The following is an 8,345-nucleotide window of genomic DNA, read 5'->3' on the forward strand; positions in this document are numbered from 1 at the left end:
TTTAATATGGAAAACTTCACAGATTTGCATGTCATTCTTGCACAGGGGCCATGCTAATACCTGTATTGTTCCAACTGTAGTATATGTGCTGCCGAAGTGAACACAAAAGTACATTTATAAAAATCAAATTTCATTAACACAAGAAGCATTTCAACACGATATTTTTAAAGGAATTCTTGAATAATGGCTATCACATTACTCAGGCTTTTTTTTTCCCTTCTCCATGTACATCATCCTCAAGAAGCTTGTGAGATTTTGGAAACCAAAGATCAAAGAGCTTTAGTTTTGTCAATTCCACATTTTTAGTTTAACAAGTACATCTCCATTCAATGTTCTTGAAACCGTTCTCAGTAATCAAAACTTGAAAGCTAATCTGAATTTGTAGCTTCACTCACTGTAGTTATAATACTTTATTTTTTTTTCAGTGCAATGGTCAAACACAGGGCAATTCCTTCCCATAACTAAAATGGAGGCTACTATTGAATATGAGCTATATTACTGATTTAATATATATTATTCCTATTGTTATCACTATTACATACATTTTGAATTTTCTCTTAAGCAACTTTTCACATACTATGACTTCTAAAATATTACTTCATTAATGTCATGATAACTTGAAAATATCTCGTATTATTCAGTTTGGGCTGCTGTAACAAAATACCATAGACTGAGTAGCTTATAAAAAATAGAAATATATTTCTCACAGTTCTAGATGCTCACAGTCTGATATCATGTTGAAGCATGGTCGGGTTCTGTTGAGAGCCCTCTTCTGAGATGCAGACTGCTGAATCTCCTTGTTTCCACATGATGGAAAATGAGAGAGCTCTCAGGATCTTTTTTATAAGGGCACTAATCTCATTTATGAGGGCTTTTATCTTCATGACCCAATCACCTCCCAAAGATTCCTAATACCATCACAATGGGGGTTAGGGTTTCAACAAATGAATATTGAGGGGACACAAACATTCAGTCCATAGCAATCTCCAAAACAACAAGTGATTTAATTTACAATGATTTTTATGAAATTAGAATAGAATGTGTTTTCTGACATCAAAATTTACAAAATGTCCACTGTATAAGGTTTATTACATTTATAAACTAAATTTACTAAAATTCTAAGAAGCTAGACTCCATTGTAGTTCAAGTATGTTTTATATCCAACATTTATTTTCTTTATCACTGAAATCTGTGTGCATGTTCTAAGACTTTTGGCATATTTGAGTACCATGGAGAAATCATATCTTGTATTTCATTATTCAGTATTCTTGTATCATTAATGAATCCAAACTTCTGGAAAGCCTTAGGTTCACATGATGTTAGTGTTGACATCATTCAAATGATATAAATTTAGTACATGCATTAAAACAAACAACATCTTTTGAAGAAAAAGCTACAATATAGTCATTTGCTGTCTGAAGAAAACTATAAGCAGTAACACTAAAAGACAAATAAAATGATAGTAGATATTTAGATATGAGTTTATGATGTGATAAAAATAATAGAAAAGTAAATACTCCCCATGACAATTTAACATAAAGAGTCTGTTCAAGAGAGACTATGGCATAGTTTCATCAAGCAATAAATGATGTATTCAGTACTCTAAAATGTGGAGAGGACTCTGATAGTGTTTACTTGAAAAATAATTCTCTGGACAATTAAATCAGTCTTTAGTATCACAAGTACAGAAACACATTGATAATGAGAAATGGTAGATTTCTGAAGTTGTCAAAAATTTTAAATGCATAATTCATGGAGTTTTGCTGAGATGCAACCCTTTATGATATAGCATTTGTCTGAATTTGGATACATTTTGTAACCCCTTCTAAGAATAGTTATCAGACTTATCAGGAAGAAAAAGTCCTTATTCATTAATTGCTTTTCTGTAGCCAAAATATTTGAAGTAATAGAGGTATTAGCAAACACTTATATCTGTCCTTTATTACACTAATCTCAAAAAGTTGGATTGTATTTTATAGACTCCTTCCATTAATATTTCTGTCAGAGATATCTAATCTATAAATTTACATAAATATTAACAAAGATACTTATATTATTATGCTATACATTGGGTAATAGAATTCTCAACTATATATTACAGCATAGGTGTTATTGCCACAACTTGGGATGGTATGCATTCAATAGTCACATATTATAGTTAATATATCAATATAAATATACTAATATGTTACATTCTATATATATATGGGTTACCAGTCATTAAAACATAGATTACACTAAAGTTAACAATATTATAATGGTTGCAACTATTCTTTTACCACTTCTACATTCTTTATTTCCTTCAATTTGTACAATGACTCTATTTGGTAATAATGAGTATTCCATTTTCCAAATAAGGAATTTGAAGCTTAGCAAGGCTAAGTTCTCTATAGTCACACAACTAATTAGTGTCATAGCAAGAATTTGAAAGAGAGCCAATCTGACCAACAGAGTGGCTTTTGATGTAAAAACTAAATACAAATAATCTATTTTAACCTTTCATAATCATCATGATATAAATCATCCTTAGGCAATAGATATATATGTATGTCACATATCAGGGTTTTAACTAGCCCTATATTCTTCTGGGTTTGTGATCTATGAGTTTCAGAGGGACTCCAGGTTTGATTTTTTTGTTTGTTTGTTTCTTGAAAAGAAAGTCATCATCTCTGATTTTTCTTAATATTTTTTAAAGTTTCCATTTACTTTGATATTTTTAAAAATATATTTCACATATAACGTTGCATAAATTTAAGGTGTACAACATGTTGATTTCATACATTTACATATTGTGATATGATTGCCATTGTAATGATAATCAGCACCTCTTTCATTTTGGATAAAGAAGTCTATGGGGAGGAGAGTAAGATGGCGGCAGAGTAGGAGGACTCTAGGCTCGCACACAGGGGAATGCATGAGGAAAACATTTTCCCAAAGCCACTGGCTTGGAAAACGAGAGGGGGTGAATTTCGTAAGTCCTACAACCAGCAGGACTTAAAGCCTAGAGTTCTAAAGGTCAGAGGGTTTGGCTGGGATAGAGCCTGGAGGGCACTGCGCTGCTCCTGGAGAGAAGGCAGGCAGACAACCCCAGGGCAGACAGCTTGGAAACAGTGATCTGAGAAGAATGCCTGGGGCACACAGGGGGTAGATTATTTGTTCTCCTCAGAGGCAGTGTTCACCTGAGAAGCCTCTCTGGGAACAAAGGAGCCTGCTCTGCCACCACCTCCCTCCTCCGCCCATCAGCATAAACACAGAGCCACCTGTGGGAAGTAGCACAGCACTGACACAGGCTGCCTAACTTGCTTACACCACGCCTCACCCCGTGCCCTCGGTCAGGACTGCCCTTCTCAGTCAAGCTTGCCTCAATCCAAGCACAGTGGGCTCCTCCCCCTAGAAGACCAGCACAAACCCCTGCCCACACCACGTTTCCTAACCAGAGAGTTCTGCAGGGCCTCGGTTCTGATGGAGTTGGTGTCAGGTCTCATTTTAAGAACAGACCAGACCAGACCAGAGTACACCTAGTTAAAACTCACCACATTCAGGCCAGGGAACAAACACTGCCCACTGAAGGCAAGGAAAGCCTCTGCAGACAACTGGCCTGAAGGACAGAGCAGCCAAAACACAACAGCAGAGCACACACAGCACACACTGGAGACACCCCCTGAAGCACCAGGCCCTGGGGCACCACATGACTTCTTAAGGCCATTACTTTCAGGGGCAGTAGACATCCTGGCTTTTCTAACACAGAGAAGACAGAGACTTAGACAAAATGCCAAGGTGCAGAAATTTATCACAAATGAAACAAGAAAAGGTCACAACCAGAGATCTAAGCAAAACAGAAATAGGTAACATGCCAAATGGAGAATTTAAAGCAACAATCATACTGATACTCACTGGGCTCGAGAAAAGAATAGAAGACATCAGTGAGACATTTTACCACAGAGAAAGAATCAATCAGAGAGGAAGAATGCAATAAACAAGGTTCAGAACAGGTTTGATGGAAGGAACTGCAGGATGGAAGAAGCAGAGGAATGAATTAGTGACCTGGAGGATAAAATCATGGAAAATAATGAAGCTGAATGCAAGAGGGACAGAAGGATTATGCAACATGACAATAGACTTAGGGAACTCAGTGACTCCATCAAACATAATAACATTTGTGTTATAGGAATCCCAGAAGATGAAAGAGTAAGGGGATGGCAAATTTATTTGAAGTAATAATAGCTGAAAACTTCCCTAATCTGGGGAAGGAAACGGGCATCCAGATCCAGGAGGCAGAGAACTCCCATCAAAATCAACAAAAGCAGGTCAACACCAAGACATACTGTAATTAAATTTGCAAAATATAGAGACAAAAGAAAAAGAACTTAAAAGCAGCAGGACAAAAGAAGCCCTTAATTTACAAGGGAAGACCCATAAGACTAGCTGCAGATTTCTCAACAGAAACTTAGATAGCCAGAGAAGAGTGGCTTGAATATTCAATGTCCCGAATGGGAAAAAATCTGCAGCCAAGAATACTCTACCCAGCTAGGCAATCATTCAGAATAGAAAGACAGATAAACAGTTTCTCCTAGACAAAAACTAAAGATGTTCATGACCACAAAACCATCCCTGCAAGAAATATTAAACAGGACTGAGTTCAAAGGAAAGAACAAAGGAGACAAAACATGAAAAAATCAGAGAAAATCTACAGAAATAAGTACAAAACAAGTAATAAAATGACAACAAATACATATCTATCAATAATTACTTTGAATGTAAATGGACTAAACACTACAATCAAAAGATACAGGGTGTCAGAATGGATTGAAAAAAAAAAAACCCATCTATATGCTCCCTACAAGAGACCCATTTCAGCCCTAAAGACACCTACAGATAGAAAGTGAGGGGAGGGCGCCTGGGTGGCTCAGTCGTTAAGCGGCTGCCTTTGGCTCAGGTCATGATCCCAGGGTCCTGGGATCGAGTTCCACATCGGGCTCCCTCCTGGGCGGGAAGCCTGCTCTCCCTCTCCCACTCCCGCTGCTATGTTCCTGCTCTCACTATCTCTGTCTCTGTCAAATAAATAAATAAAATCTTTAAAAAAAAAAAAGAAAAAAGAAAGTGAAGGGATGTAGAAACATTTATCATGCTAATGGGTGTCAAAAGAAAACCAAAGTAGTAATACTTGTAACAGACAAAAAGGACTTTAAACAAAAACTATCAAAAGAGACAAAGAAGCATTATACAATTATAAAGGGGACAATCCAAAAGAAGACTTAACAATTGTAAATACTGAGGTACAAAACATGGGAGCACTCAAATACAAAAAAATTAAAAACAAACATAAAAGAAATACTGATAATAAGACAATAATATTAAGGGACTTTAACCTCCCACTTTCATCAATGGACAGATCATCTAAACAGAAAATCAACAAGGAAATATGTATTCTTTACAAGTGCACATGGAGCATTCAACAGAATAGATCACATATTAGATCACAAAACAGGCCTCAACAAATACAAAAGGACTGAAATCATAACACAACACTATGAAACTTGAAGTCAACCACACAAGCAAAAATTTGGAGAGACCACAAAAACATGGAGGTTAAAGAACATGCTACTAGAAGGAGGAGCAAGATGGTGGAGTAGGAGACCTAAATTTTGTCTGGTCCCAGGAATTCGGCTAGATAGGGATCAAACCATTCTGAACACCTACAAACTTAAGAGGAGATCAAAGAAAAGAATAGCAGCAACTCTCTGAACAGAAAAGCAACCACTTTCTGGAAGGTAGGACATGCAGAGAAGTGAATCCGAGGCGATATATGGGAAGATAGACTGCAGAGGGAGGAAGCCTCTATCAGCTGGCTACCAGCAAGTGATAGAGCAGCTGAGAACAAAACCGGAAATTTTGGAAGTCTGCTCCACTGAGGGATGTTGCTCCAGCAGCTAAGCGGGGGTGGAACCTTCGCTGGGACAGTATGGTCTCAGGACCCTCAGGGTCACAGAAAGACCAGGAGTGCCTGAGTGTGGCAGAGCTCCCACGTATCAGAGCAGGGAAGCTGGCTGCAAAGATGGAACTGAGTAGTGGGCTTTCAGCTCGGGGTTGCGATAAACCATGATCCATGGCACAGTTGGGCCACTGCTCTTCCAGCAGGAACCCAACAAGTGGCAGATCCAGGGAGACTCCCCTTCCTCCCCCAGAAGGAGTGGCGTAGGAGCACTCCTCAGGAATCTGCTGGGTTTGGAGACTCCAAATGGGGTTGTGTGCCAGAGATATAAACGCTCCATCACAGGCCGGGTGATCATGGCGTGCAGCCGGAGACCAGGGAGACAGGAGTGATTGATTGCTTTGCTCTAGGGCTCACTGAGGAGTGGGGCCCTGAGCTCTCGGCTCCACTGGGGCAGAAATTGGGAGGCCCCCATTTTCACTCTCATTCTCCAAAGCTGTATTGGAAGGTTGCAGGGAACAAAAGCTACGGAGAGCAAACCTGAGCAGATTACTTAGCCCGGCCCCTGACAAAGGTGGTGCAATTCCACCTCTGGCAAAGACATTTGAGAATCACTGCAACAGGCCCCTCCCCCAGAAGATCAGCAAGAACAGCCAGCCAAGACCAAGTTTACCAATCAATGAGAATGGCAGAATGCCAGCACTAGGGGAATACAGCACATAAAATTCATGGTATTTTTCCCCCTGATTCTTTAGTCTTTCAAAGTTAATTTTTTTAACTTTCTTTTTTTTCTTTTTTTGAATGTTTTTCCCTTTTTCAACCAACATCTTATGAATCCCTTTTTAAAAAATCTTTTTTTATTTTTCATTTTTAGAGTCATATTCTATCCCTTCATAGTAGTTAACCTTATTTTTGGTATATATATAAGTTGTTCACTCTTTAAAATTTTGGGATACAGTTTCTTCTAACAGACCAAAATATACCCTAAATCTCTAGTGTATGGCTCTGTTCTAGTCTCCTGCCTAATCACATTCTCTTCCTTTATTTTTTTTAATTTCTCTTCTTTCTTTTTTCAACAAACTTCTTATATTATCAATTCCTTTTTATAAAATCTTTTATACTTCTCATTTTTAACTCATATTCCATCCCTTCATCGTATTTACCCTTATTTTTGTTCATATATAAGCTTTTCTTTCTTGAAAATTTTGGGAGGCACTTTCTTCTAACAGACCAAAATACGGCCAAAATCTAGTATGTGGCACTGATTTATTCACCAGCCTGATCATATTTGATTATATTCTTTTTTTTATCTTTCTCTTTTTCATTCTTTTTTCTTTCATTCCCCCTGGTTTCAGGTCTCTTCTGATTTGTTTAGTGTATATTTTTCTGGGGTTGTTGTTACCCTGTTAGCATTTTGTTCTCTCATTCATCTATTCTCTTCTGGACAAAATAACAAGACGGAAAAAATCACCTCAAGAAAAAAAAAAAGAACAAGAGGCAGTACTGACTGCCAGGGACCTAATCAATATGGACATTAGTAAGATGTCAGAACTAGAGTTCAGAATGACGATTATAAATATACCAGCTGGGCTTGATAAAAGCATGGAAGATATTAGAGAAACCCTTTCTGGAGAAATAAAAGAACTAAAATCTAACCAAGTCGAAATCAAAAAAGGCTATTAATGAGGTGCAATCAAAAATGGAGGCTCTAACTGCTAGGATATATGAGAGGAGAGAGAATTAGTGATATAGAAGACCAAATGATGGAAAGTAAAGAAGCTGAGAAAAACAGAGATAAACAACTACTGGATCATGAGGGCAGAATTCAAGAGATAAGTGATACCGTAAGACAAAACAATATTAGAATAATTGGGATCCCAGAAGAAGAAGAAAGAGAGAGAGGGGCAGAAGGTTTACTGGAGCAAATTATGGCAGAGAACTTCCCTAATTTGGGGAAGGACACAGGCATCAATATCCAGGAGGCACAGAGAACCCTCCTCAAAATCAATAAAAATAGATCAACACCCCGACATCTAATAGTAAAACTTACAAGTCTCAGAAACAAAGAGAAAATCCTGAAAGCATATCGGGAGAAGAGATCTGTAACCTACAATGGTAGAAACATTAGATTGGCAACAGACCTATCCACAGAGACCTGGCAGGCCAGAAAGGACTGGCATGATATATTCAGAGCACTAAATGAGAAAAATATGCAGCCAAGAATACTATATCCAGCTAGGCTGTCACTGAAAATAGAAGGAGAGATAAAAAGCTTCCAGGAGAAACAAAAACTAAAGGAATTTGCAAACACAAAACCAGCCCTACAGGAAATATTGGAAGGGGTCCTCTAAGCAAAGAGAGAGCCTAAAAGCAGCATAGATCAGAAAGGAACACAGACAATATACAGTCACAG

General features: G+C 37.9%; 1 non-coding gene across 1 annotated transcript; it reads right to left on the reverse strand.

The window, feature by feature from the left end:
- LOC114223768 (U6 spliceosomal RNA) lies at positions 1-104 on the reverse strand. Its single transcript, XR_003612236.1, has one exon. It is a non-coding gene; the product is annotated as a U6 spliceosomal RNA (small nuclear RNA).
- Positions 105-8,345: the final 8,241 nt, after the last annotated feature.

This window comes from Eumetopias jubatus, unplaced genomic scaffold (assembly GCF_037043125.1).
Source record: "Eumetopias jubatus isolate StellerSeaLion01/CBP00866 unplaced genomic scaffold, mEumJub1_p1.0 scaffold_11, whole genome shotgun sequence".
Lineage (NCBI taxonomy): Eukaryota > Metazoa > Chordata > Mammalia > Carnivora > Otariidae > Eumetopias > Eumetopias jubatus.